This window comes from Pseudorca crassidens, chromosome 2 (assembly GCF_039906515.1).
Source record: "Pseudorca crassidens isolate mPseCra1 chromosome 2, mPseCra1.hap1, whole genome shotgun sequence".
Lineage (NCBI taxonomy): Eukaryota > Metazoa > Chordata > Mammalia > Artiodactyla > Delphinidae > Pseudorca > Pseudorca crassidens.
In genome coordinates, this window is record NC_090297.1 from 97784182 (window position 1) to 97811467 (window position 27286).

A 27286-nucleotide genomic window follows, 5' to 3' on the forward strand; every position below is an offset into this window, starting at 1 on the left:
CTGTGTATATTCTAACATAAGTAGTTTTATAAACCTGTATCTATGTTTTTTTTTAATTTATTTTATTTTTAAAGATGTATTTATTTTTGGCTGCACCATACCATGTTTGGGATCCTAGTTCCCCCACCAGGGATTGAACCCGCGCCCCCTGCATTGGAAGCATAGAGTCCCAACACTAGACCACCAGGGAAGTCCCTATCTATCTTTTAAAAAAGAATAATAGACTGAACTTTAACTATGGCAAATTGCTTTTTTGCCCAAGGCATTTTGGTCATCTTTTCATATCACTATATGTAATTTAACCCATTTCTTTTTAGCAGTGTTCTACTGAACTGAGGTACATTTATCCATTCTTTTATTGGAGGGCCTTTTGTTTCCTGGGTTTTTTTTCTTTTTGTTTTTGGCATACATCTTTGTTTGCTTGTGTTTTTCTGTATCATAAATTCCCATTTATGGTGGAATTGCCAGGTCATTTAAGAATTGAAATTGCATTATATGCTTGAGTCTCTTTTTAGGCTTTCACTTCTTTTTCATTCCTTTACATGCCTGCTCTGATATTGGTACTAGATTTTCATTACTGTACTTTAGTGTTGTACTTTTATATCTGGAAATATAAAAAGTTCTGTTAAGTAGGCAGATGTGCTTTTGTATATTTTTCAGATTACAAGTTACAGTTTAAGTTTGGCTAGATTTTGTTTCTTTGTTTTTTTAAGACACAAGTATTGATATATGTATTTTAACTAGATTGGAATAATACAAATTTTTGAGGATTGACATTTTTAGGCTTGAGAACTTTTAGTGCCTGGCAGTAATTCAGAACTCTAAAAGTACCTCTGAGTTGCAAAGTAGACAAACAAGTTGTTGAGCTGTGAGTTCTATGGAAATACTTGGAACCACAACATTTCTGTCCAGTATGCCTTTTAATCTTTGGTTTTTTGATTGAAGTATCTTGAATATATACTCTTTGCTATCTAACTTTTATTCCTTTTAAAAGGAGATATATTCTCTCTCTCTTTGTACATTTTTGGTAATGTACTTATTTAGATATCTCATGTTTTTTCTGCTTATTTTTACAGAGTTCCTTTATATTATTGTCTTCAGAGTTATTCATACATTTTTCTGAGGTTTAGAGTTCATAAAGTTCAAAATATATGAGAATAGATCTATTAAACGTTGCAGAAGAATTATGCTTTGGTTTTCTATTTTAAATAAATTTATTTTATTTATTTATTTTTGGCTGCGTTGGGTCTTTGTTGCTGCGCGCGGGCTTTCTTTAGTTGCGGCAGGTGGGGGCTACTCTTCCTTGTGGCGCGTGGGCTTCTCATTGCGATGGCTTCTCTTGTTGTGGAGCATGGGCTCTAGACATGCAGGCTTCAGTAGTTGTGGCACGCAGGCTCAGTAGTTGTGGTGCACGGGCTTAGTTGCTCCGCAGCATGTGAGATCTTTCCGTACCAGGGCTTGAACCCGTGTCCCCTGCATTGGCAGGCAGATTCTTAACCACTGTGCCACCAGGGAAGCCCCTATGCTTTGGTTTTCAAAGTAGAAGTGTTTTTTGGCTTTTTTTTTTCTTTTGCGGTACGTGGGCCTCTCACTGCTGTGGCCTCTCCCGTTGCGGAGCACAGGCTCCGGATGCACAGGTTCAGCGGCCATGGCTCACGGGCCCAGCCACTCCGCGGCATGTGGGATCCTCCTGGACCAGGGCACAAACCCGTGTCCCCTGCATCGGCAGGCGGACTCTCAACCACTGCACCACCAGGGAAGCCCCTAGGCTTTTTTTTTAAGGCACTAATTTTTTTCTGAGACAGTTTCTCCTTTAAATTTAAACTTAACTGCTCACACCATTACTAAAGTCTTTAAATGTTTATTCTGACCCTACTTACTATGATTCTATCTATGACCTAACTTTTTTCTTAAGACACTTTTGTTTTTAATTTTATTTATGTATTTATTTATTTGTTTTTGGCTGTAGCGCATGGCTTGTGAGATCTTAGTTCCTGGACCAGGGATTGAACCCGTGCCCTTGGCAGTGAAAGCGTGGGGTCTAACCACTGGATCGCCAGGGAACTCCCTAAGACACACTTTTGAGTGAGACTTTCAAATGCTCTTAGTGTTCTGGAAGACTTAATTTACCTTTGTAATGAAAAATCTCTCCTGAGAGTACTGTGTTCACCCAGATTAAAAACTAATCATAATAAATAGAATAAATGATATTCAGTACCTAGGCAATTCGGATAGGACTGTTTTCTACGAGTAGACTCTCTTGGAGTTGAGTTGTTACCACAGCTAGCTTAGGCTCATTACAGAGGCTCACATTGCTTTGGGTCATGGTTCTTCATCTAGCCAAGTGAAAAACCAACCATCTTCCCTTGTGGTATGGTCTTTCTTGCGAGTTATGTTTAAAAAATTGACATCTCAAATGTGATTTTTGTCTCTTGAGGCTTACCGTTTAACCAGGTTTGAGATTTTATTCTTTGGTGCAAACTTTAACTTAAACACTTTGTTAATGTACACGAAGCTGAATCTTTTACTCAGACTCACAGTAGCAAGCAAATGACAAGCCATGCTTGAGCATTAACTCACTATGACTTTACACATTTGCCCGAGCCTGTGTGATTGCTTGGATACTGTCTTAACCACCCCCATTGCCTACTTTCTTTTCTGAAGCCTGAAGCCATATTAAAAACTTCAGATTCATTTAAATGAATTGTCCATATAAGGAGGATATTTGATTTTAGCTAAACATAATGTGAGATCATTATAAATGATTATAAAAATTAGAATGTATAATAGACATTTGTGTTTGTAAAACTTTGAAATATTTCCATTTTATTTTTTATTATTTAAAATATTTCCCCTCATGTTTAAGTATTTTGATAGATTAGTACCAGTAAAACTTCAGTTAGTAATAGTCATCTGGTAGAAAAGATTCTTTAATAGATTTGTTAGAATATACATCTCTGCTGCACATAAAGGTTGGGGAGATTTTATGTCTTGCGCTCTGACAAAAAGTAAACTGCTTTCTAGGAAGGTATCAAGTAATTTTTACTAGCTTTTTACGTAATTATTTTGGTATTCAAAGTATAATTAAAGTAATCCTTGAACATCCTTTTAGCCATACTGTTTTTAAAAAATTATTTTTAATTAAACAAGTAATACATTATAAAAAGAAATACATGTGACAAAAATACAGATTGAGTAAAAAATACAGATAAGGCAAAAATAATAGTTATCATTCGCTATGTATCTTACAAAAATTTCTTGTGTAAACATGTATATGTAAAAATATTTAGTTTTGTTTTTATACCTGCTTTTTTTTTTTAAGTTTTTAGATGTAGAGTTGAGACATGAAGACTAGAAATGCACTTTACTAGCATGCTGTGGTACTAAATGAAAATTCCATTCTTGGAAGATAAGTTTGTCAAGTTTCCCCATCTCTACCTTTGCCCCTCCCCTCACCTGTATTCTTTTCTTTTCATCACACTCTCCTTGAAAGGAGAGAAATATACTGTGGTAGGTCTCAACCCAGGATTGGCTGTATATTAGAATTAACTGAGGAGTTTTAAGAAATATCCACATCACAGCTCCACCATCCAGATTCTTATTTAATTGATCATGATGAGGCAAGACATGTGGAAGGAGAACATGCTTTATCTTAGCCTTCATATTGAAGCTTGCCTGAGCTTCTGAGTTCAAGTATGGTTTGGGGGAGGCACTGATTGAATCCAGTGGGGCATCTTCCTGAGTTTCCTGTCTTCAAGCAGGAAGATAGGCATAGGTCTTTGTCATCCCTCAAGTTCTCTGAGGAATCCACTGCCACAAACTTCTTCATTTATTCCATTGTTTGTTCATCTACAAAGTTTGTAATACTTTAAGGAAAATCAACATCATTAATGCTGTGCAGATTAGATAGACAAGAAGATGAGTGATAAAGCAGTATGATGTTGTGGTTAACCACACAGATGCTAGAGGCAAACAGCCCGGGTTGTAATCCTGGTTCTGTAATTTATGTCTGTTGCACTTGGGCGGGTTTGTTTTAGCCTCTCTGCCTCATCTATAAAATCAAGATAATGGTCTCCACCTCATAAGAATGTTGTAAGGATTAAAAATATTAATATGTGTAAAGTGCTCCAAACAGTGTTTTGTACATACATGGTGAGGATTCAAAGAATAATAGCTACAATTAATTTATTCCTTTTCTTGTATCCTCCTTTCTAACATTTCCTCCCTTTTGTTACCCATTCCTCCTGAAGATAGGTTAATGCTTTTCTTTGATAAACTAGATTGGGGTCAGCAAACTTTTCTCTAAAGAGACAGATGATAAATACTTTAGGTTTTTAGGGTCATGTTGTCTGTGTTGCAATATTCAGTTCTACTGTTGTAGGGCAAAATCAGCCATAGACCATATGTAAACAGATGTGCATGGCTGTGTCCACTTTATTTATGAGCACTGAAATTTGAATTTCATATAATTTTCACATATCACAAAGTACTGTTTTTCTTTTGATTTAAAAAAAATTATTTAAGAATTTGAAAAACATTCTTAGTTTATAGGCCACACAAAAACAGGCAGTGGACTGGATTTGGCCTGTGGGTCATAGTTTCCTGATCCCTGAACTAGAGTAAAGGAACCTGAACATTCTGACAGCTGTTTTAGACACCCTTTCTTTCTTAAGGATGCCATCATTCTTTAATTTCCCTGTACTTTGGAGGAATCTAGAAAATTAGTTTTATTGCCAGTAGGTTTAGAATTTAAAAATTCTACTCACAGCTTTGATCTTAAACTATTAGCGCATGTGTCAAACAGTGAAATCTTTGTGGACTCTCTTTCTCAAACAGTGACATATATAACTGTACTGGGCTTTCTTTGGTTGCAAGCAACAGAAACAGACTTTGTCTTGTTCTCAGCACCAGTATACAGCAGATGTTTGTATTAGTCAGGTTTCTCCAGAGAAACAGACCAGTAGGATTACAACGTGTGCGTGCGCACACACGCATTATACATATACACATACATTTTGTGTGTGTGTGTGTAAAAATAAAGAGGTTTATTTCAAGGAACTGGTGTCTATGGTTGTGGGGGCTGGCAAGTCCAAATCTATAGGGCAGACCAGCTGGAAGCTTTGGCAGAAATTCTCACGACGGAATTTCTTCTTTAGTGAAACCTCATTTTTGCCCTTATGGGCTTTCAGTTGGTTAAAGGAGGCCTCCTCACATTATTAGTAATCTCCTTTACTTGATGTTAACAACAGTTACATAATACCTTCACAGCAGCACCTAGATTAGTGTTTGTTTGAATAACTGGCTACTATAGCCTAACCAGGTTGACACATACAACTAACCATCACATAGTTCAATAAATACTTTTCCAATAAAAGGATGAACAAATGGCTGAAATGGTTAATTTAAGCAGAAAAAAAGATATTTATATGATGGATGTTGAATAACAGAATTTACATAAGAAAAAAGTATGCAGGCCTCAGGAAACCCCAAGAAGAACCAGGACAGTTTGCAGGGATCAGGACCTAGGTAGCAGCAATGAACAACAGTATCTTTAGTAGTGTACCACAGTCAGAATGAATCAGCTCTAACCATTTTCCATATTCACATCATTGTGCTCAAGATTCAGCATCATAAGAAATTCAGCCTAATTGGCATCCCTCGACATCCCTTGGTACGAAATCTCCCTTGCCTAGTGGGGGGTGGAATACTTTGATTGACGTTCCCACCAAAACTACTGTGCGGGAAACAGGTTATTTCCCCACAGAGTGTCAGGATAACCAAAAAGAGGAGGAAGGGATACTAGACATGCAAAAATAACCTTAAATGTGAGGAGGGACAACTTTATCCACTGAGTGGGACTTGAGGGGAAAAGATGATAGTGACTGGACTTGGTAAGTTTATCAGTGAGGGGAGGGAATGAGAGAGGAAGTAGAGCAGAGATTGGTAAAAGGATTGATATGCGGTACTGAGGGCCCAGGTGAGATTTCATATCAGAAATTTGTAGTAGTGACATCACTTACATGATGGTATTTTCTCCAGCAATGAAGAGAGATTTTAAGATTCATTCATGGTTGATGTTACCGGCTGATTTGGGGGGAAAGAGGAATACATGACACAGAGGGTGCTGGGCAAAGAATAACTCAGACAAAAATGGTGATGATGATAAAGAGCAAACACTTCTAGAGTCCTTACTCTGTACTAGGCTCAGTTATAAGTTTGCTTTAAAGATGCTAACTCATTTACTCAGAATAACCCTGTGAAGTAGGCACTGTTTTCCCCGTGATGAAGCTGAGGCACAGAGAGGTTAAGACATTGCCTGATATGACAGTGTTCACAGGTTCAAAGTCTGTGCTTAGCTACTATTCCTGATATGACAGTGCAAGTGTCAGAGCTGGACTTCAAACCCAGGAACTTAGGTTCAAAGTCTGTGCTTAGCTGCTATTAAGTTACACTGATGATCACTCTTGGAATCCAGGTTTAGGAGGGAAGGAAAGATGATAGTGTGTGAGGTGACAAAGGGATCACAGTGTCAGAAGTTTCAGTGAAGTGGAAAAAATGCTGTGGGGGTTTCCTCAAAACACACACACACACATACATGCACACACATACATGCACACACACACACATGCACACGCACGTATGATTATACCAGGCCAGGTATTGAAAAAAAGGATATTTATTTAGACAGTTACCAATAATTCTTAATGATGAGTAGCTTTTTTCATGAGTCATATTTGGACTGCACAATAGTTTTTGCTCCATTTTTGTGTGCTAATAGTAAGATATTCTTGTAAAAGTCAGCCTCTCTGTTTCCTTTTGTATGCTCCACCACCTAGTTTTGACAGAACCCTAGTAAATGACCAGATTTTTTCTACTCTTTCTCTTTCCTCTCATAACATTAACTTGGCAGACTTTTTCATTTTTGTCTGTTTGTATCCACTAGTATACTTCTGCCTACTTAGTAGGGGAGCTCTGCCAGTTAGAGCTAGAGGTGGTTTTTTCTAATTTGGAAAGACAGCATGTGTCTCTGTCTTTTAAGTTCTCCATGATATTTCCTTTTTTTTTTTTTTAACTTGGTGCCTAATTTGTAAATAAATTTCAGCAAATGTAGACTTATAGAATTAAAAAATGAATGCATCCCTTAGAGTGGAGCATCTTCTCAACACAGAACCAGTTTGCTTTTTTGAAAAGTGTTTGGCTTTTTCCAACAGTTTTTGTTACCTACAGCCTATATAATTGATAAGTTAATCAAGCCAACACTTTGAGAAATGGGATTGTAGTATTTTTTTCTTGTTAAATTTGGGAACTGGCTTTATCTTCCTTTATCTTTCATTGTCTCATTTTTAGCAGATAAACATAATAGGTATTTGTGGCATTAGCGACCATTGTAGTATTGTTTTTTTCTGTATCAATCTAGATAGTGAGGTAAGTTTGAGGTTTGCTCTGCTTGGTGTGCCTTACAGATTGATTCAGGCTAATATTTAAATTATTCGCTTCCAGCCAGTGAAAGGCATTGTTAGAAACAGGGCTCTAGATCTAAGATTGTAACTTCTGGAAAATTTAATTATAGATATTTAATTGTAGTGTCTCCCTTTGAACCCTGCCCCTCAAGGCTTTAGTAATACTTAAGGTGTCTCCGTATTCAGGTAGTTTTTGATTTGACTGTAAATACTTTCTCCCAGGTAACAAGCTTAGTCCAGAGATAGGCCTCAAAGTTAGCCCTTTATATGCTTGTAGAGAGAATTTTAATACTTATTTCTTATTGATTGTTATCTTTTAACTAATATGAAGTTATTTAAATTGTTTTTTTTATTATACTATACCAACAAAAGATTGTAGTAATTCATTTTTGAAGACCCTTGAGAATCATGTGAGTCCAAAAGTATTAGACTCAAACACAGTGTTAGGAGTTGGTGATTTCGTCATTTATTTGTATGTAGCATTTTTCAAATTTCACAACTTGTATATGTTCTGACACTTTCATATATGACAAAGGATTAAGATAGGTCTAGATACTGAGAAATTTCTCCTTATCAATGTGAATGTGTATGGATATTGTAGACAACATTATTAGTCTTTTAGTCTGTACTGTATTGAGAATTCTATTGTTCAGTGAAAATTGCTGGTATACTAGGTGTCTAGAACTAATTCTACATAGAAATTGCTGTATAATCATTATATTTTCAGGTATATATAGCAAAATCACTGTTCAGCTGTGATATAATTTCTCTTGTGGTATTTTGTGTGTGTGGTTGCTTAGAAATTTTATCATATATAATGGGAATATTTCTTTTTTTGACAATTTAAAGATTGTTCCCATACCCCTACATTTTGTTTTTGTAATTTTATTTTATTAAATGTTATTTCTTTGGCAACTCTTTTAATATCCTTAAATGTTTCCATGTTTGTGACCCTTCATCATTGCCCTTCAACATACTGATGTCAGGTGCAAGATTTGGGGTTCCCCCCCCCACTATGTTCTTTAGATAAAAGAAAAATAAAATTCATTCAGATATGACTTTAAAAAAATTGATCAGAATTAATAACTTAAAAAAATTTTGATCAGAATTGCATTTTCAAGGAGAGTCGTAATATATTGGTTTCTGCAAACATGTAACCTCATTGTGTACCAGACCTTACGTGATGTACATAGAAGTAAAAATGGGCTTAGGGAAAGTGGAGGTAAAGTTAGTTGGTTATGCTGATGGACAGTGGGTGGACTTGGGTTACAAATATTTCCTGGTGATCATTCCTGCCAACAGAATTTCAAATATTTAATGTACTCCTCTGTAGCAAGTAATCTAGTGCATTTTCAACCACAGTGACTACAGATTTAAAGTCCTTGGAATGGGCTTTCTTAAAAGAATTCAGCCATTGTGAGGGACAAAACCTACTGAAACAAGGCTTAATTTTGAACTTAAAAAAATTAGAAGCCAATGTTAGAATGAGTATGTGTAGAATATGTTATCTCAACCCTTCACCCATCACCTTATTTTGTTATGTGGTCTTTTGGTCATTAACTACTTTTTATCAATTTTGAGTACTTGGATTTGGAAAGAAAATGAGTTCAAGCACACATTTGGAAGTTTTGCCTTTTTCTTGGATTTCGTTTTTGGTTTGCTTTTGCTATAGAAAATGAAGTCTGTTAAACACAGTTTATCTTACTTTAGGTTAAGAATGTGGGCGCTAGAGTCAGGTTGTCTGAATTCTAATCCCTACTATGCAGATTACTGTGAGCTTTGGTAAAATATTTTTCTTAGCCTCACTTTCTTTAGCTATAATATGAATAATAATAGTAGCCCTACTTTATGGTCATAAAAATCAAATGATATGGTCTGTATAAAGTACTTAGCATGGAATATTATATATTATCATTGCTTTATTATTCCTTCTTTTCTGCTGATCAAAACTTTACTGCTGATTCTGGCTTCATCTTTGAGGTTACTGTTTGGTTCCCATTGAATTTTTAGCAGGCAGCTTGGTATTTAAAGGAATATTTAGTACACTATTCCTTTTAGCTAGAATAAGCTAAAGATGCAAAAGAATGAATGTTGTCTTAAATTCCTAAGACCTGGGGAACTGGTCTGAATGCTTTTACGCACTTGGTTAACCTTTGTGCCATTCAGAATGTAAGACCAGTTTGTGCTGATTTCCATTCTTCTTTTAGAAAGACTTAAAAAAAAGAGTGACCATAGTATTCATTGATGTCATTTGGACGATTAGGAAAAGTACTTATTATACCCCTGAAGACCCAGAGAACTCTTGTTTATGCTTAGTTTAGTAGTGAAAACTTGGTTTTGGCTTAGAATTCTTCTAACGATATATGAGTCATATTATTTGTAGGGTGCTTTTTATAAAATTTTATAAACTTTGTCTCATTTGATCATCACAATTCTGTGGAAAAGGTAGGACAGATGGAATCACTCCTACTTTTAAAGATGAGAAATCTGTACTTGGAAGAAGTTCAGTGACTTCCAGAGATAAATAGCTAGTTGTCTGCTCTCTGATACTTTAGTTTTCATTCTGTGTCTGAGAGTTTCTATGTAGAATCAATTCCTTCTTTGAGATCAACTTATAATTTCCAGAATGTAAAACTCAAATTGTTGAAATTACCGGATTTTCACATTTGCCAGAAGTATATACCTTTTGTTTTGGTTTGGTTTGTTTGCTCGTTTGTTTTTTGGCCAGTAATCAAGTTAGAGGAACAGCTATCAAGTTCTGCCATAGTATATTAGTATAACTTTAATGTTATTTGTAGCTTTAGGATTTAGAGGTAGTTGAGTCAAAAGTATGCCCTTAAAATACATTTGATGCTAGAAAGTTAATTGCCTCTAAATATAATTTTGATTCAAAGGGCATTTATAAAATTTTTTTCTCTGATTCTTAGGATATTCATAGTCAAGCTGCCCAATTTCAAAAGAAAAATTATGTTTTACTTTTAGTACTCATTTTAAAAACTAGCATGCTTTATTTATATTGTGTAAATACCTATGGGAAGATGCATATGTATTTTTTTAATTGGGGACATTCTTTGTGCAAGATGTTCAGTTCAAGTATTTTTAAAACCTCTGCTTTTGTATTTATGGGCTCTGTGCATATCACTGTGAAGGAATATAAAATAGTCCTTACCTTGCTTTCAACGAAGTTGACATTGATAGGGAAGGCCAGGCTAATTATGAAACAATCTGAGTAGAGGTTGCCAAACTATAGTCTGAGGCCCATTTTTGTTTGGCCCTCAAGCTAAGAATGGCTTTTGCTTTTGTTGTTTAAAAAACAAAAACCAGAGGAGAATATGTAACATAGACCATCCCTGGCCCTCAAAGCATAAAACATTACTGTCTGGCCCTTTACAGAAAAAGCTTGGTGACGATGAATTAGAGGAATATGTCACATAAAATAAAATATAACCAGAGACATTAAGGGATGCAAATCAAAACCACAGTGAGATACCATTTCACACCCACTAGGATAGCTGTAATCAAAAAACGGGCGATAGCAACTGTTGACAAGGATGTGGTGAGAATGTAAAATGGTACAGCCACTGTAGAAAACGGTTTGGCAGTTCCTCAGTAAGTTAAACATAGAGTTACCATATGACCCAAGCAATTCCCTTCTAGGTATACACCCAAGAGAATTGTAAACAGGTTCACAATTAAAACTTGTGCAGTATGTTCATAACATTATTGGTCATAATAGCCAAAAAGTGAAAACAACTCAAATATCCATTGAATGGATAAACAAAATGTGGTATAGCCGTATAGTGTAATATTCAGCCTTAAAAAGAAATGGAGTACTGGTACATGCTACAACATGGATGAACCTTGAAAAACATTATAAGTGAAAGAAGTCAGACACAAAAGGTCACATATTCTGTTACTTCATTTATAGATATAACTAGAATAGTCAAATCCATAGAGACAGAAAGTAGATTAGTGGTTGCCCAAAGGCTAGGGGGAGGGGGAAATGGGAAAGTGACTGCTAATGGATATGGGGGTTTCTTTTTAGAGTGGTAAAAATGTTCTGGAACTAGATAGTGGTGATTGTTGTACAACCTTGTGAATGTAATTTAAACCACTGAATTATATACTTTAAAATGGTAAATTTTATGGTATGTGAATTTTATCTCAACAAAAGAAAATGTAACCAGAGACTAAGTAGTTTTTATAAAAGAAGTAATGAGAGGTCAGGTAAAGAAGGCTACAGGCATGAGTTAATGGATATAACTTTGAAGTCGGGGCTTGAAATGCACCCTGAAGAGCTTGGAGGATTTGGATAGCAAAAGAGGAAGTGGGTATGGCATAACACCGTAAGGGGTATAAACCAAGGTATTTGTGTTACACAGAAGAGGAAGAAGTGGCTAGACTAAGAGGGAAAAAGACAAACTGAGTCTCTTGTTTTCATGGGGCTTCTAAACGTGCATATTTAACTGATTTGGGATCATGCTTTGTGCTGTCATTTTCATGGAATAAATTGTATATTCTTCTAGCCTGAGACAGACTTTTTTTTTCCAGCCAGAAAGCAAAAGCCTAAGGGCTGTCTCCATGGTACTTTTAACAGGTTACTGTAAGGATTTTAGTTCCCAGTATATGTGTTGAAGAATTTGCCATCATCTCTTTTGCTTTGTTTTATTAAGTCATACAAAGTATCTATCTGATATTTTTGTTGTTATTCAGAACAAAAATCTTTGATAATAACTGTTCCTTATGCTTGCCACTTTACACTATAAAGGTCATTCATGTGTATTGCCTCATTTAATCCTCTCACCACACCTATGAGATAAATGGTATCATTCCCATTTTAAATATGAAAGAGGCCATATAATAGAGTGATTAGGAGCCCGGATGGAGGCACTGGAGTCAGAAAGCCTAGATTCAAATCCTGGTTCTGCTGTTTACTAATTGTGTTTGAATTTTGATGAGTTATATAACCTCTCTAGGTTATATGTTTTCTCTTGTGTAAAGTGGTAATTATAATATCATAGAGTTATATTTAAATAAGTGACAAAAGTAAAATTCCTAGAGTCATGCTTGGCACATAGTAAGCCCTCAAAAATACTGTTATTTATAGATCATGAGAGTTGAATGAGGTTAAGAAGTCCAAAGTCTTGTAGCTGGTAAGTGGTAGAGCCAGCACCTAATTACAGGTGTTCTAGATTCAAGTACCATTTTTCTAGTTGCTTTTACCAGATTTTATTATATACTTACTTATGTATTGCTCATACATTTATAAACCTTCATTTAAATGGTGACTAGATAATAAACCAGATATTAATAGCACAAGAAACTTTCTAACTTCCTTACAACAGAACTTTAATTCCTAAACCAAGTCTTTTGCTTCAATCTGCTGATAGCCACTCCTTAGTAGTTATAAACCAAATTATGAAAAGGGAAAATGACAAAGGAAAATACAGATTTAACATAATTAACAAAAATTCACTTGAATATGATAAAATAAACAATTAAAAGTAAATAACACCTGCAGGGAAAACTTGCAGTAATCACAAGGGTGACTGTCCTTAATTAATAAACATACTAGACTGATAGATAGGGAAAATAACTTTTTTCAAAACAAATGAGAAAAGAATAGGCAGTTCGCAAAAGAAAGAAGGTGTGACTGACAAGTATTTGGAAAACAGTTTAACCTCATCAGTTAATCAAAGAAATTTAAACTAAAGCAGGGTAATACACCTCTGATGATATGATTAACAAAATAAGAACATTTAAATTGTAATAAGCAAATTTAACTTGAAACTGTTATTAGGGATGTGGTAAAATGGGACCCACATATTCTTTTTTTGTTTTTTTTGCGGTACGCGGGCCTCTCACTGTTGTGGCCTCTCCCGTTGTGGAGCACAGGCTCCAGACGTGCAGGCTCAGCGGCCATGGCTCACGGGCCCAGCCGCTCCATGGCATGTGGGATCTTCCCAGACCAGGGCACGAACCCATGTCCCTTGCATCGGCAGGCGGACTCTCAACCACTGCGCCACCAGGGACGCCCCTCTTTTTTTCTTTTTTTGACCATGTGGGATCTTAGTTCCCCAACCAGGGATTGAACCCATCCATACCCCCTGCAGTGGAAGCTCCGAGTCCTAACCACTGGACCACCAGGGAATTCCCGAGACCCACATATTCTTGATATGGGAATGTAAATTGATAAAACGATTAATCTCCATGAAGAACGTTCAAAAAGTTCCTAACCTTAAATCTAGTAATGATCCATCTGAAAATGTAACCCAAAGAAAAAATAGTAATTCTGGATAAAAATGTATGCATAGATTCATTGCAGGGTTATCTATTATAACTGAATGTTTGGACATATCCAACAAAAAGATAGTTAAATTATTGTACACTTATTGCAATATTATTTGATAAAGAGTTATTAAAAATTTCAATGACCTTGGAAAAAGATGATGAGATAACGTATGTTTGGGAGGTGGAGGGAAGAAGGATTCAAAATTGCAGCCCTGTGCCCTCTAGTGTCAAGCAGTAAACCTAGTCTTGAGGATAGTTCATTGTGGACAAAGATTTACTAAGTAACTCTTGAATGTTTGATGTACTGAACTTCTACCTGCTGTGGAAATAGTATAAAGAAAACCCCTTTTGAACCCAAATCCTCTTTGCCTTGTCTTAGTGACCACCCCATTTTTCTATTCTTTAAGTAAACTCCTCAGAAAAAATCGTCTAATGCTATTTCCAGTTTGTCATCTCTCAGTCTTTCTTGAACCCGGTCAGTCTTTTGGACCTAGGTTATTCCACTGAAATGAATTCATCAAGTCTCCAGTGACCTCCAGTGGTCAGTTCTCAGTCTTCATCTTACTTGACTTGTCAGCAGCATTAACAGTTAATCACTTCCTTTTCTTTGAAATGTCTTCTTCTCTTTGTTCCAAGAAGCCACATATTTGGTTTTACCCTTACCTTACTGGCTGCTGCGTCTGATCTTCCTTTGCTGGCACCTCTGCCTGTGATTTACTTTAAGTTAGTATGGTGAATTACATTATTTTAAAACTTGTGATAAAATACACATAACATAAAACTTACCGTTGTAACCATTTTTAAGTGTACAGTTTAGTGGCATTAAGTACATTTACATTTTTGTGAAACTGTTAACACCATCCATCTCCAGAATTTTTTTTCATCTTCCCAAACTGAAACTCCATACCTGTTAAACACTAACTCCCAATCTCCCCGCCCCTGGCAACCACCATTCTACTTTCTGTCTATGAATTTAATTATTAACTACTGTATGTACTTCATGAATGTGGAATCATACAGTATTTGTCCTTTTGTGACTGGCTTATTTCACTTATTATGTCCTCGAAGTTGATGCTTGTTGTAGCAGGTATCACAATTTCCATTTAAAGCTGAATAATACTCCATTGTATGTACATACTTACACTTTGTTTATCCATTCATCTGTTGATGGACACTTGGGTTGCTTCCACTTTTGGCCTATCGTGAATAATGCTGCTGTGAACATGGGTGTACTACAAATATGTGGTTGAATCCCTGCTTTCAGCTCTCTTGGGTATATGCCCAGAAGTGGAATTGCTAGATTATATGGTAATCGTATTTTTAATTTTTTTGAGGAATTGCCATACGTTTTTCCACATTCCCACCAGCAGTGCACAAAGGTTCTAATTTTTCCACGTCCTCACCAACACTTGTTATTTTCTGGTTTCTAAATTTGTTTTGTTTTGTTTTCTTTTGTTAATAGCCATCCTAATGGATGTAAAGTGGTATTTCATTGTGGTTTTGATTTACATTTCCCTAATGATTAGTGATGTCGAGTATCTTTTCATGTGCTTATTGGCCATTCGTGTATCTTCTTTGGAGAAGTGTCTATTCAAGTCCTTTGCTCATTTTGTTTGGGGTTTTTTTTGGTTGTCGTTGAGGTTTAACAGTTCTTTATTCTGAATATTAACCCCTTATCAGATATATGATTTACAAATATTTTCTCCCATTCCATCTGTTGCCATTTTACACCATTGGTTGTGTCCTTTGATGCACAGAAGTTTTAAATTTTGATGTAGTCCAGTTCATCTATTTTTGCTTTTGTTGCCTGTACTTTTTATGAAATATCCAAGAAATCATTGCCAAATCCAATGTCATGAAACTTTTCCCTATGTTTTCTTCTAAGAGTTCTATAGTTTTGCTCTTACGTTTATGTCTTTGATCCATTTTGAATTAATTTTTGTATATAGCGTAAGGTCAGGGTCCAGCTTAATTCTTTTGCATGTGAATATCCAGTTTTCCCAATAACATATGTTGAAAAGACTGCCCTTTCCTCATTGAATGGTGTTAATACCCTTGTCAGAAATCATTTTACCATTTATGAAAAGGTTTATTTCTGGGCTCTTATTCTACAAATTTTGATATGGTGTGTTTATTTTCATTCTATTGAAAATAGTAACTTCCCTTTTGATTTTTTTCCTTGAATCAAGGATTATTTAGAGGTATGTTATTATAGTTTCCAGATACTTGGGGATTTTCTTGATGTCTTTCTATTATTGATTCCAGCGTGATCAGAAAACATACTCGTATGATTTAAATTTCTTTAAATTTACTGAGACTTATTTATAGTCCAGATTATGGTCTATCTTTTTAAATGTTCCATATGCCCTTAAAAATAATATATATTTTGTTGTTATTCATGAAATATTGTAAAAGTATCAGTTAGGTCCAACTGATTGGTGGTATTCAGTTCAGCTATGTCCTTTCTGATTTTCTGCCTGCTGTATCTATCAATTACTGATAAAGGGGTGTTGGAGTCTCTGGGTATAATGGTAGATTCATCCGTTTTTCATTGTTGTTCATCTGTTTTCTTGTTGTTCTAGAGCTGGGCTCTAGAGCGCAGGCTCAGTAATTGTGGCACATGGGCTTAGTTGCTCTGCGGCATGTGGGATCTTCCCGGACCAGGGATCGAACCCGTGTCCCCTGCGTTGGCAGGCGGATTCTTAACCACTGCGCCACCAGGGAGGTCCCCAAAGTGTGTTTCTTGATCCACTCTGACAGTCTCTTTCTTTTAATTGGTGTATTTAGAGTTGATTTTTGACTAGCGATTTTTAATGTAGTTGGATTAATAGCTCCCATAGGTGTTACTGTTTTCTGTTCATTGCCCTTGTTTCCTTTTTGTCTTCTACTCTTTTTCTGCTACCTTCTGGTTTTAACTGAGCATTTTATATTATTTCATTTTTTCTTTTCTCTTACCATATCAATTATACTTTTTTTTTTTTAGTGGTTGCACTTGAATTTGAAATATACATTTACCACTAATCCAAGCCCAGTGTCATATAACACTATACCACTTCACAGATAATACAAGTACTTTATAACAGTTTCCAATTCCTAAAATCCCTTATAATGTGCTGTCATTCATTTTACTTACCCATAAACTATAATCATCTAATACATTATTGCTATTATTTAAAATTGTTGTCTGTTAGATCAATTAAGAATAAGAAAAATAAAAGATTTTATTTTACCTTCATATATTCATATTTAGGTCCAAGTTTCTGACTTAAATCATTTCCCTTCTTTTAAAGAACTTCTTTTAATATTTCTTGCAGAGCAGATCTATGGCAACAAATTCCACTGAATTTTTGTTTGAGAAAGTCTGTATTTCTCTGTCATCTGAAGGCTAACTTTGCTGGATTTGCAGAATTGTAGCGTGGTGGGGTTTTTTCTTTCAACAGTTAAATATTTCACTTCATTCTCTTATTTTTGTGTAATTTCTGAAGAGAAGTCTCAGGTAATTCTCATTCTTGCCCCTCTAGAAGTTGGGTGTTTTTTTTTCCCCCTCCAGCTTCTTTCAATATTTGTCTTTGATTTTCTGCAGTTTGAATATATTCCTAGGTGTAGATTTTTTGGTATTTATCCTGCTCAGTGTTCTCTGTTTGGCATCTGTCTTCTGTTTATTATTTAGTAGCCTTTTTTCTCCCAACTCTTCACTCCTTTTGGCCCTATCTTTAAATATATCTGGAAGATAACTAATTCTTACCACTTCCACTGCTACTGCTTTGGTCCATATTGCCATCTTTTGGGTTTCATTTGCCTTCAAATAGTTCTCCCTGCCTCTGCCCTTGACCTCCTCCTTCCTTTCACCACACGACAGCTAGAGAGATCTGTCTAAAAGTTCAGTGGGAACTTGTCATCCTTTGATCAGAACCGTTCAGTGAGTTCCCATCTCATACCAAGTAAAAGCCAAAGTCCTTACTATGAGCTAAAAGCCATCTTTAAGCTGTCTGTTTCATCACTTACCTTACCTCCTACTAACCATCTCATTACTTCCCTCCAATTAGGGTGCCATCCTTTCTCTTTATAGAAGTCACTAGACATCTCAAGGTTTTTCGATTTCCTTTAGATGTCTGCATGACTCTGTTCTCTTACTTACCATTCATTGCCTTTAGGTCTTTACTTGAGTATCACTTTGTTTCAAACTACAAATCTTCCTGCCCTTTGAACTCCCTATACCCCCTTTCCTGCTTTACTTTTCTCCAGAACACTTTACCAACTGACCTGTGTCTGGCAGGAGAGAGTATGGCACAGTGGAGAAAATGGAATAAAGGCAGTTTGGCTGGAGCATTGAGAGTGAGAGAGAGAACATTGTGAAATGAAGCTAGAGTGGGAATTAGGGACCAAACTGTGCCGACTCTTGTAGGCCATGTTAACATTTTCTGGCTTTATCCTTAAGGGTAGTGGCAAATCACTGAAGTATCTTAACTGGAGGGATTTGGGAAGAGGGTCACTATCATGAGTAAATAAGTATTTTTATAAAGATCATTCTAGCTTCACTATGGGAAAAAGATTGGGAGGGTGAGGGGAATTAGATGTGAAGGGACCCGATGAGAGGCTATTGCAGTGATCTAGGTATAAACTTATGATAGCGTAGTCTACTGGGGGGGGGGGGGGTTGATGGCCATCCAAAAAAGAATGTTTGAAACTGATTCTTATCAAGAAATCCATTTATAAACATATGTGGTCAGCAATTCATAACTCTTAATTGCTAAATTAAGATCTCCCATTTATAGAATCTCCATTTAGTTCCATTATGAGAAAATAAAAATCTCTCACCCAGTGTTACTCTTCTTGAAAATAAATCCTAGAAATTCTATAAATCAATAGTCACATTTTTTTTTGGTATATTTCTTAGCATTAGGCACAGAATCCAAGATCCCTGATTAAGTTTAATTTTCATTTAATGGCCAATTTTTAGACCTGATCAAATTGATTTGTCTCATGAAAGCAAGCTTTAAATAATTTTCTTATTACGTTTTTCTGACCTCCTCTCATCTCAAATACTAAGAACTTGATTAGAACTAAGATTGTCCTGAACAGGATATTTTAAAGACAAAGGTGTCTATGCCTGTATTATTTCTTTTCACAAAGCCAGTAACCTCTGGCAACAGGAACCTTCAGAGTTTTTGAGAATCAGAAACTCATGACTATCTGGCCATGCTAAGATAGATTTGAAGTTCGTAAAGCAAACAGGTTAATAAACTAGGGTCCTAGTAGTAGTTTTCTAATGTGGCAGTGTTTTCATCAAACCAAAATATTGATCCTCTGTTTTCACTTTAGGAGGGGAAAGCATTTTAACTTCTCCCATGTTTTAAGCATTTTATAGGTACTTAAAATATGTTATATTGTTTAATTATCAGGAACCAGTGAGGTATCTAATCCAGCTTTGTTTCGTTAATAAGGAAATTACATATTAACAAATAACTTGCCCAGGCTCACACAGGGATCCAGGTATGCCAGGGGTTCCTTTCGATCAGGGGTTGTTAGTTTGGGTTCCTTTGTCTCCACTTCTCCCTATGTGTTTACATTTTCAAAGAACTGATGACCCTTCAATTCAATAAGGTTCAGAATCAATAAATTTTATTACGCTGCCTCCTGATTTGGGGTTCCTAATCTGACAGTACTATCCACTCTTGTCTTACATTACCTTTCCACAATTCTTCTCAAAATATTGATACCAGTAACACTGTAGTTACAGTAGTAAAGCAGTGATAGTAGTAGTAGTTGTTTTTTAGCCAGGCACTGTGCTAAGAGCTGTATATGCATTATCTCACTTGGTGTTCACAGCAAAGTTGCTGAACTATGTCCCTTACTTTAAGACTAATCCTCTCTATGTCTCAAGTCCCAAGCCCCATTCCTTGCCCTCCTAACTGGACTCCCTGCTCCAGTTTCTCATTCCCTTTGTTCCTACATCCACAGTTCTCATAAAAGTTTGTGGGTTTTTTTCTTTTTTTTTCCCCTCAAATTATCTATTCAAAAACCTTAGGTGACTTTCCTTCTCTGATAGGAAAGTTTCAAGTTCTTTGGCTGTCATACAGGGACTTTGGTAGCTTGCTAGCCTGCTTACTGTTTAAACCACATCTGTACTCATTCCTTTCCCCCTACCTTTCCCCCAAGCTTTCACTGTAAATTCTCAAGCCACCTAGACTTTTTCTTAATAGTTTTTTTTTTAAATTAGACTTTTCATTCTCTTGAATCTGTGCGTTTTTTCCATGGAATTCCATGTCTGTAATACTCCTACCCCACTCCCCTTCCTCTGCCTGACCTTCAAGAAATACATGTAAGGCATACGGTGAAAAATCTCCTTTCTTTCCTTGTCCCCTCATTCCTCAGTTTCCTTGCAAAGGTATTCTATGTGTATTCAAGTTTCTATGCACATATATGAGTAGAGGAAAGTTAGCATGTTAAGAGTGTGAACTCAGGAACCAGGCTGCCGAAGTTTGAATTGTGGATTCTCTTCCTAGATGTGTGGTTTGGGCAAATTGCTAGTACCTACCTCATAAGATTTTTGTGAGGATTTCTCACAGCAGTGCCTGGCATGTGGTAAGCTCTCAGTAAATGTACTATTAATATTGTTTGTTATTGTTATGTAACAAAGCATAATACATTGAAAGAGAATGGCATTTAATATCAGGATAGGTTTGAGTATAGCTGCCTAGTTACTTTGCCCCTAAGTCATTTAACTCAAGTTAAACCTTGGATGGTTTCCTTATCTTTATAGTGGGGGAAATCATATACAGTTTTGATTTTGGTGAACTAAAAAATATAAAGGAAAGAGCTTTGTACATGATAAAATGCTATATAGAGGTTAGTTGCTATTGGTCACATCATTTTACTTTTCCTTCCAGGAAGGATCTCAGCATTTCAGTTGGTTATAAGAAGTGAAGTAGTCTTTAAAAATAAAGATTTCAGAAATTTGTGACAGGTATGCTGTTTTGCTTTAGAAATTATTTTAGATTCATACTTTTTCATTAGCTATGGCTTGCTTTAGTGTTAGTCTTAAATTTTAAAATTATGATTATATAATTTATGTGGCAATGCCCTTAAGGGGATAAAGTTAAATACCTCTTTTTATGGAAATGTATCCATCAGGATTCTAGAATTGATATACTTTGCATAAATTAGTAAACTTATTAATTTAGTAAGCCTTTTAAGGAAAAAAATTTTTTTGTCAACATAGAAAGTATTAGTCACAGCCTATAAAATTTTCTTCATGGTTTACAAATGTTTTATTTGCCTGCGATGATAAAGATTGCTAAAGAATATTCATCTTACTAAGTAGATTGTACTACATATAAAAAGCAGTCTGCTTTGATGTAGTTTTTTTTTTTTTTTTTTTGCGGTACACGGGCCTCTCAGTGCTGTGGCCTCTCCCGCTGCGGAGCACAGGCTCCGGACGCGCAGGCTCAGCGGCCATGGCTCACGGGCCCAGCCGCTCCGCGGCATGTGGGATCCTCCCGGACCGGGGCACGAACCCGTGTCCCCTGCATCGGCAGGCAGACTCTCAACCACTGCGCCACCAGGGAAGCCCTTTGATGTAGTTTTTGATGATTTACTCTGTTGCTAAAAAAGAATAGGTGCTCACTTTTTTTTTTTTTTTTTTTTTTACAACTCATGGAGCACATGTCCTGCTCAAAGGCACAGTGTAAGGAATACTTTTGGATAATGTGATAGTCTCCCGTCTTCTATTTAATAGAGGCATTCCCAATATTCAGCATTTAGGAGGAAAAGTTGTAGACAGAGGTTAGTAAGTGGTAGAGCAGGATTCTAGTCAGGCAGTATGGATCATAAGTTCAAGCTTTTAAACATTTCACTATAATGTTGTGAGAAACAGAATGAGACTATGAACAATTACCAATAGCTTTGACAAAATAATAAAAGAACTTCTGGAAATGAAAAATATAAATAAAAAATTTTTAATTCAATAGATAGGTTTAACAATAGATTAGAATTCATGAGCTGGAAGATGACCTGAAAAATAAATTAACCAAAATAAAGAGACACAGATGGACAACATGTAAGAGAAGAAATGAGAATTAGAAAATTGGGGCAGAAATTGCTAGATTTCCTTGATTTCTTTCTCCTTTTTAGCAATAACTGTATTAGTTGGATGCTTTGCTATCCAGCTACAGCTTCCATTTCACTGCCTTTCTGATAGTGAGATTTGACTCTGTGTCAAAGTTTCAGCAATTTGGATGCAAGTGGAAGTTATGTGTGCATAGGTTTTAGCCTTACGGTTTATGCCTATAAGAGGAATGAGATACTCCATTTCCCACCTCCTTCTTCCTTCCCATAGACTGGAATGTGGACACAGTGATGAACTATTTTTAGTTAGGTAGAAGAGGGCAATACTATAAGGATGACAGAGCAGCAACAAGATGTAAGAGCTTAGCTCTCTCAGACTGCTAAGCTGCCAAACCAGCCCTGGACTGTCCCTTTCTACTGTCATGTGGGAGAGAAAAAAACCTTGAATTTTGCTCAGGCAATTGTAGAGTCTCTTATTGCATCAGCCTAGTCTTGTATTAGTCTTAACTAATACAAGAAGAACATGAGAAGATCTACCAGTTATCAAAGCAGAATATAGATGTGAAGAAAAGTCAAGTAAAAATAATATTTGAGGAGTTTATAATTAAGAATTTCTAAAATTGCAAATGACACAAATTCAAGAAGTCAAATCCTAAACAGGAGAGAAAAAACTAAACCTAAACACTTCATAGTTAAATTTGCATATAGTCAGAGACCTTAAAAATAGCCAAAGGGCTGGGTTTCTGGTGGCGCAGTGGTTAAGAATCCACCTGCCAATGCAGGTGACACGGGTTCGAGCCCTGGTCAGGGAAGATCTCACATGCTGCGGAGCAACTAAGCCCATGCACCACAACTACTGAGCCTGCGCTCTAGAGCCCACGAGCCACAACTACTGAAGCCCGCACGCCTAGAGCCCGTGCTTCACAATAAGAGAAGCCACCGCAATGAGAAGCCCGTGCACCGCAATGAGAAGCCCATGCACCGCAACAAAGAGAAGCCCCCGCTCGCTGCAACTAGAGAAAGCCTGCGCACAGCAACAAAGACCCAACACAGACAAAAATTAAATGAATAAAATAAATAAATAAATAGCCAGAGGGAGAAGACGGATTACCTTCAAAATATCTACTATTAGACTGGTTTATTGAAAGGAAAAACTTGAAATCAGAAGAAAAGAATAACTACAGTGTGCTGAAAAGAAATAACTATTAAAGCTAAAATACCTTTCAAGGGTGTAGGTACATAATAAAGTTTTCAGAAAAATTAAAACAGAGATTTTTATCTCCAGTAGAATATCATTAAGACAAATTCAGAAAGATACACTTTAGGTAGAAGGAAAAAGATCTCTGATGGAGGCTCTGAGATATTTGTTGGAAAAGAAGAAAGGCTGAAAATTAACGAGCCAGGAATTCAATCTAAATTAGAAACAGGACAGAATAAAGAAAGGAAGGAAATAATAGAGATAAAAGTAGAAATAAAGAAATATAAAACAAGTGAACAATGAAGGATCAACATAGCTGAAGCTGATTCTTAGAAAAAGACTAATAGAGTTAACAAATCTGGTAAGATTGATCAAAAGAGAGAGAAGCCATAATAAACAATAAGTTTGAAAAAGGAGATGTAACTACAGATGCTACAGAGATTATTATAAAAGAAAAATGTACTCACTAATACATTTTTTAAGGAATAATTTCAAATGGCAGGTTATTGCATGAGTTATCATAATAGTATAATAAGCCTTTCAAGACCACTTGTGAAATTTGCCAAAAATTTTTACTCCTGAAAAAGTAAGATGGTTGGATTAAATATTTTAATCCTTTACCTGAATTCTTAGAGAATGTCAAGGGTACAATGAATGGGATAACTGCCTCAGTCATAATTTACTAAAGGTTTTAGTAAAAATTTGTTTGGGGATAATTGATGGGTCAGTGTCTTCTAAAGCAGTAGAATTTGTGTTCCTTTTTTGATACATAAAGAAGTAGGGAAGTGTCATTTAGTAAGGAAATGTAAGAACCTAAGAAATTGTGGAAACCTTGTGCTTTTAAAAGTTTTTTTTTTTCCACCAAAGATAATATTTGTTTTTATTATTATTCTGTGAAAGAAGTAAGGTAATCTGATAAATTGGGACTAAGTTAGGCTGGTAGGACAATCAAGGAAAAAATATCTTTAAGAGATGAGTGCCAAAGAATAGAAAGGAATCATTTATGGACAATTTTTCTGGAAATAATATTTCCAAAACATGGGAGAAACAAATACAAAGGCCCTGAGGCAAGATGAAGCTTAACTACAATCAAGGAACAAAAAGAAGCTAAAAGGTTAGGTCAGGAGATAACCACACAAATTTACACCAGCTGGTCCCTAACTTCAAGTCTACATGGATATATTCTTTTTTTTTTTTAACATTTTTATTGGGGTATAATTGCTTTACAATGGTGTGTTAGTTTCTGCTTTATAACAAAGTGAATCAGTTATACATATACATATGTTCCCATATCTCTTCCCTCTTGCGTCTCCCTCCCTCCCACCCTCCCTATCCCACCCCTCCAGGCGGTCACAAAGCACCAAGCCGATATCCCTGTGCCACGCGGCTGCTTCCCACTAGCTATCTACCTTACATTTGGTCCATGCCTCTCTCTCGCCCTGTCACAGCTCACCCTTCCCCCTCCCCATATCCTCAAGTCCGTTCTCCAGTAGGTCTGTGTCTTTATTCCTGTCTTACCACTAGGTTCTTCATGACATTTTTTTCCCTTAAATTCCATATATATGTGTTAGCATCCGGTGTTTGTCTTTCTCTTTCTGACTTACTTCACTCTGTATGACAGACTCTAGGTCTATCCACCTCATTACAAATAGCTCAATTTCGTTTCTTTTTATGGCTGAGTAATATTCCATTGTATATATGTGCCACATCTTCTTTATCCATTCATCCGATGATGGGCACTTAGGTTGTTTCCATCTCCGGGCTATTGTAAATAGAGCTGCAATGAACATTTTGGTACATGACTCTTTTTGAATTTTGGTTTTCTCAGAGTATATGCCCAGTAGTGGGATTGCTGGGTCATATGGTAGTTCTATTTGTAGTTTTTTAAGGAACCTCCATACTGTTCTCCATAGTGACTGAACCAATTCACATTCCCACCAGCAGTGCAAGAGTGTTCCCTTTTCTCCACACCCTCTCCAGCATTTATTGTTTCTAGATTTTTTGATGATGGCCATTCTGACTGCTGTGAGATGATATCTCATTGTAGTTTTGATTTGCATTTCTCTAATGATTAATGATGTTGAGCATTCTTTCATGTGTTTGTTGGCAGTCTGTATATCTTCTTTGGAGAAATGTCTATTTAGGTCTTCTGCCCATTTTTGGATTGGGTTGTTTGTTTTGTTATTGAGCTGCATGAGCTGCTTGTAAATTTTGGAAATTAATCCTTTGTCAGTTGCTTCATTTGCAAATATTTTCTCCCATTCTGAGGACTGTCTTTTGGTCTTGTTTATGGTTTCCTTTGCTGTGCAAAAGCTTTAAAGTTTCATTAGGTCCCATTTGTTTATTTTTGTTTTTGTTTCCATTTCTCTAGGAGATGGGTCAAAAAGGAAATGTAAGAACCTAAGAAATTGTGGAAACCTTGTGCTTTTAAAAGTTTTTTTTTTTTTTAAGTTTTAGATACTTGTACCAAAAAGTGATGGCACAATACTGAAAATGATCTATAATTTAGTGTTTTCTTTTCTTTCTCTTTTAAAAAAATATTGTCACCAGCCCAATAGTTCATATTCACACTGTTCTATTGATTTAAACAGTGTGCTTAGAGAAGATGTTGACTTATGGGGACAAGTGCCTTATTTTCTGGAGGAGCAGTAGAAATAGTAGTGGTAACCTCTGTGGATAGGCACTCTGAAGCACACCAGTACGTAAGAAAGTCCTAGGCTGACAGACATCTGTGGGCCTGGAGAGCAACTGGTACAGATTACAGCAAGCTACAGGAAGGATTTTTTTTTTGTGGGGTGGAGGGTGGGGAGAAGGGAATGAAATTCATAGATTATCTGGCAGGTTTGGGTGGAAAATACGTTGGTAGACAATTCCAGAATAAACACAAGTTATATGAAAAAGGAAATGTAATCTTAATATATTACTTTGCTATGTGTTATTTAAGAGCTAAAATTCTCATCTACCATAATAGCAATATGTAAAACTAAAAACCAAGAGATAGGAGTATAAATATCTTATTTAGAAGTATGGAGAGCACTCAAAGAAAGAGCTAGAAGTTTGAAGTAGGTTAAGGGGATATAGTTACTGCTCTTTTTTGTTTTAAGCCTTTTTTTGTAATGCCTGCTAGTAGTACTAATTAGCATATATTACTTTTAGTTTAAGAGAGTGTAAGACCTAAAGCTTTTGGGTAGGAGACAGAATGATTACAGAATTTGAAACTATCATCTGAAAAATGAAATAGGATTGCTTATTGAAAAAGAAGATATGGCAGGTGGAATAACTGTTTTCTAATATTTGAAGGAGCATAGACTGGAAGAGGAATTCTCTTTTTTCTGTTTGGCATCAGAGACAGAGACCCAGTAAGTGGCCACTACAAAGAAACAGCAATGTAAAGAACGTTCTAACAATTAGGTTATCCAGAAATGGAATGGACTGTTTTGTGAGCATAGAATTCAAAGGGTTAGATGACCATATCTGGAGATGTTTTTAGAGTGAATTACCACAAAAGAAACACTTACTATGGTTCAGGCATTCTGTTGTTAAATACTGACTTCAGTATTTTAAACAAGAAAAGACAAAACCAGCTATTCATATAACATGTTATAGGATTTGCTACATGTAAATTAAATGTATTATTTTCTAAGTTTGTCATCACAGTCTTCATAGAATAAGCTTTTATCATTTGTGGTTTGCAAATGATACCTTTCTCTCCTGTTGTTTATTTTTCATATTCTGACTCTGGTTGAGTTGGTCAAGTTTTCTTTGCTCGTTTTTCCTCTGGTGATTTTTAAGTTATATTATTTAGTTGTTGACATTACATTTTTCACATGTTTAGATTTATATTTTTTTTAATGTATAGAAAAAGAGAGATTCAGTATCTTTATCCTTTTCCCAAGAAGAGAAAACCTTTAACATGCCTTTCTTCCTGTCTCCTCCCAAACAAAAAGGTTGAGATAATCAGTTTTATTTCCAGATTTTTATACATATTTTAGTGATAATTAGATACCTAACTATAATTTTTCCTGATTTATTTATTTGTTTGCTTTATTTGCTTGGCATATTTCTTGTTCTTACACCTTTCTGTTTCTTGAATCATTTTCCTTTTTTGTGTTGGAGTACCAACAACTCCAGTAATTTTTTAACATCTTTATTGGAGTATAATTGCTTTACAATGGTGTGTTAGTTTCTGCTGTATCACAAAGTGAATCAGCTATATGTATACATATATCCCCATATCCCCTCCCTCTTGTGTCTCCTTCCCACCCTCCCT

At 35.9% G+C, this 27286-nt stretch overlaps 1 protein-coding gene across 5 annotated transcripts in view; it reads left to right on the plus strand.

The window, feature by feature from the left end:
* RAP1A (RAP1A, member of RAS oncogene family) overlaps nt 1–27286 on the plus strand; it is a 74052-nt gene that overhangs the window by 18952 nt on the left and 27814 nt on the right. The window contains exon 1 of one of the 5 annotated variants that reach the window (XM_067727251.1): nt 20645–20718. The exons of the other annotated variants lie outside the window; for them this stretch is intronic. The gene's annotated coding sequence lies outside the window, so the exon portion shown is untranslated. Of the gene's footprint in view, nt 1–20644; nt 20719–27286 lie in introns of those variants that run through there. 5 annotated transcript variants of the gene reach the window in all.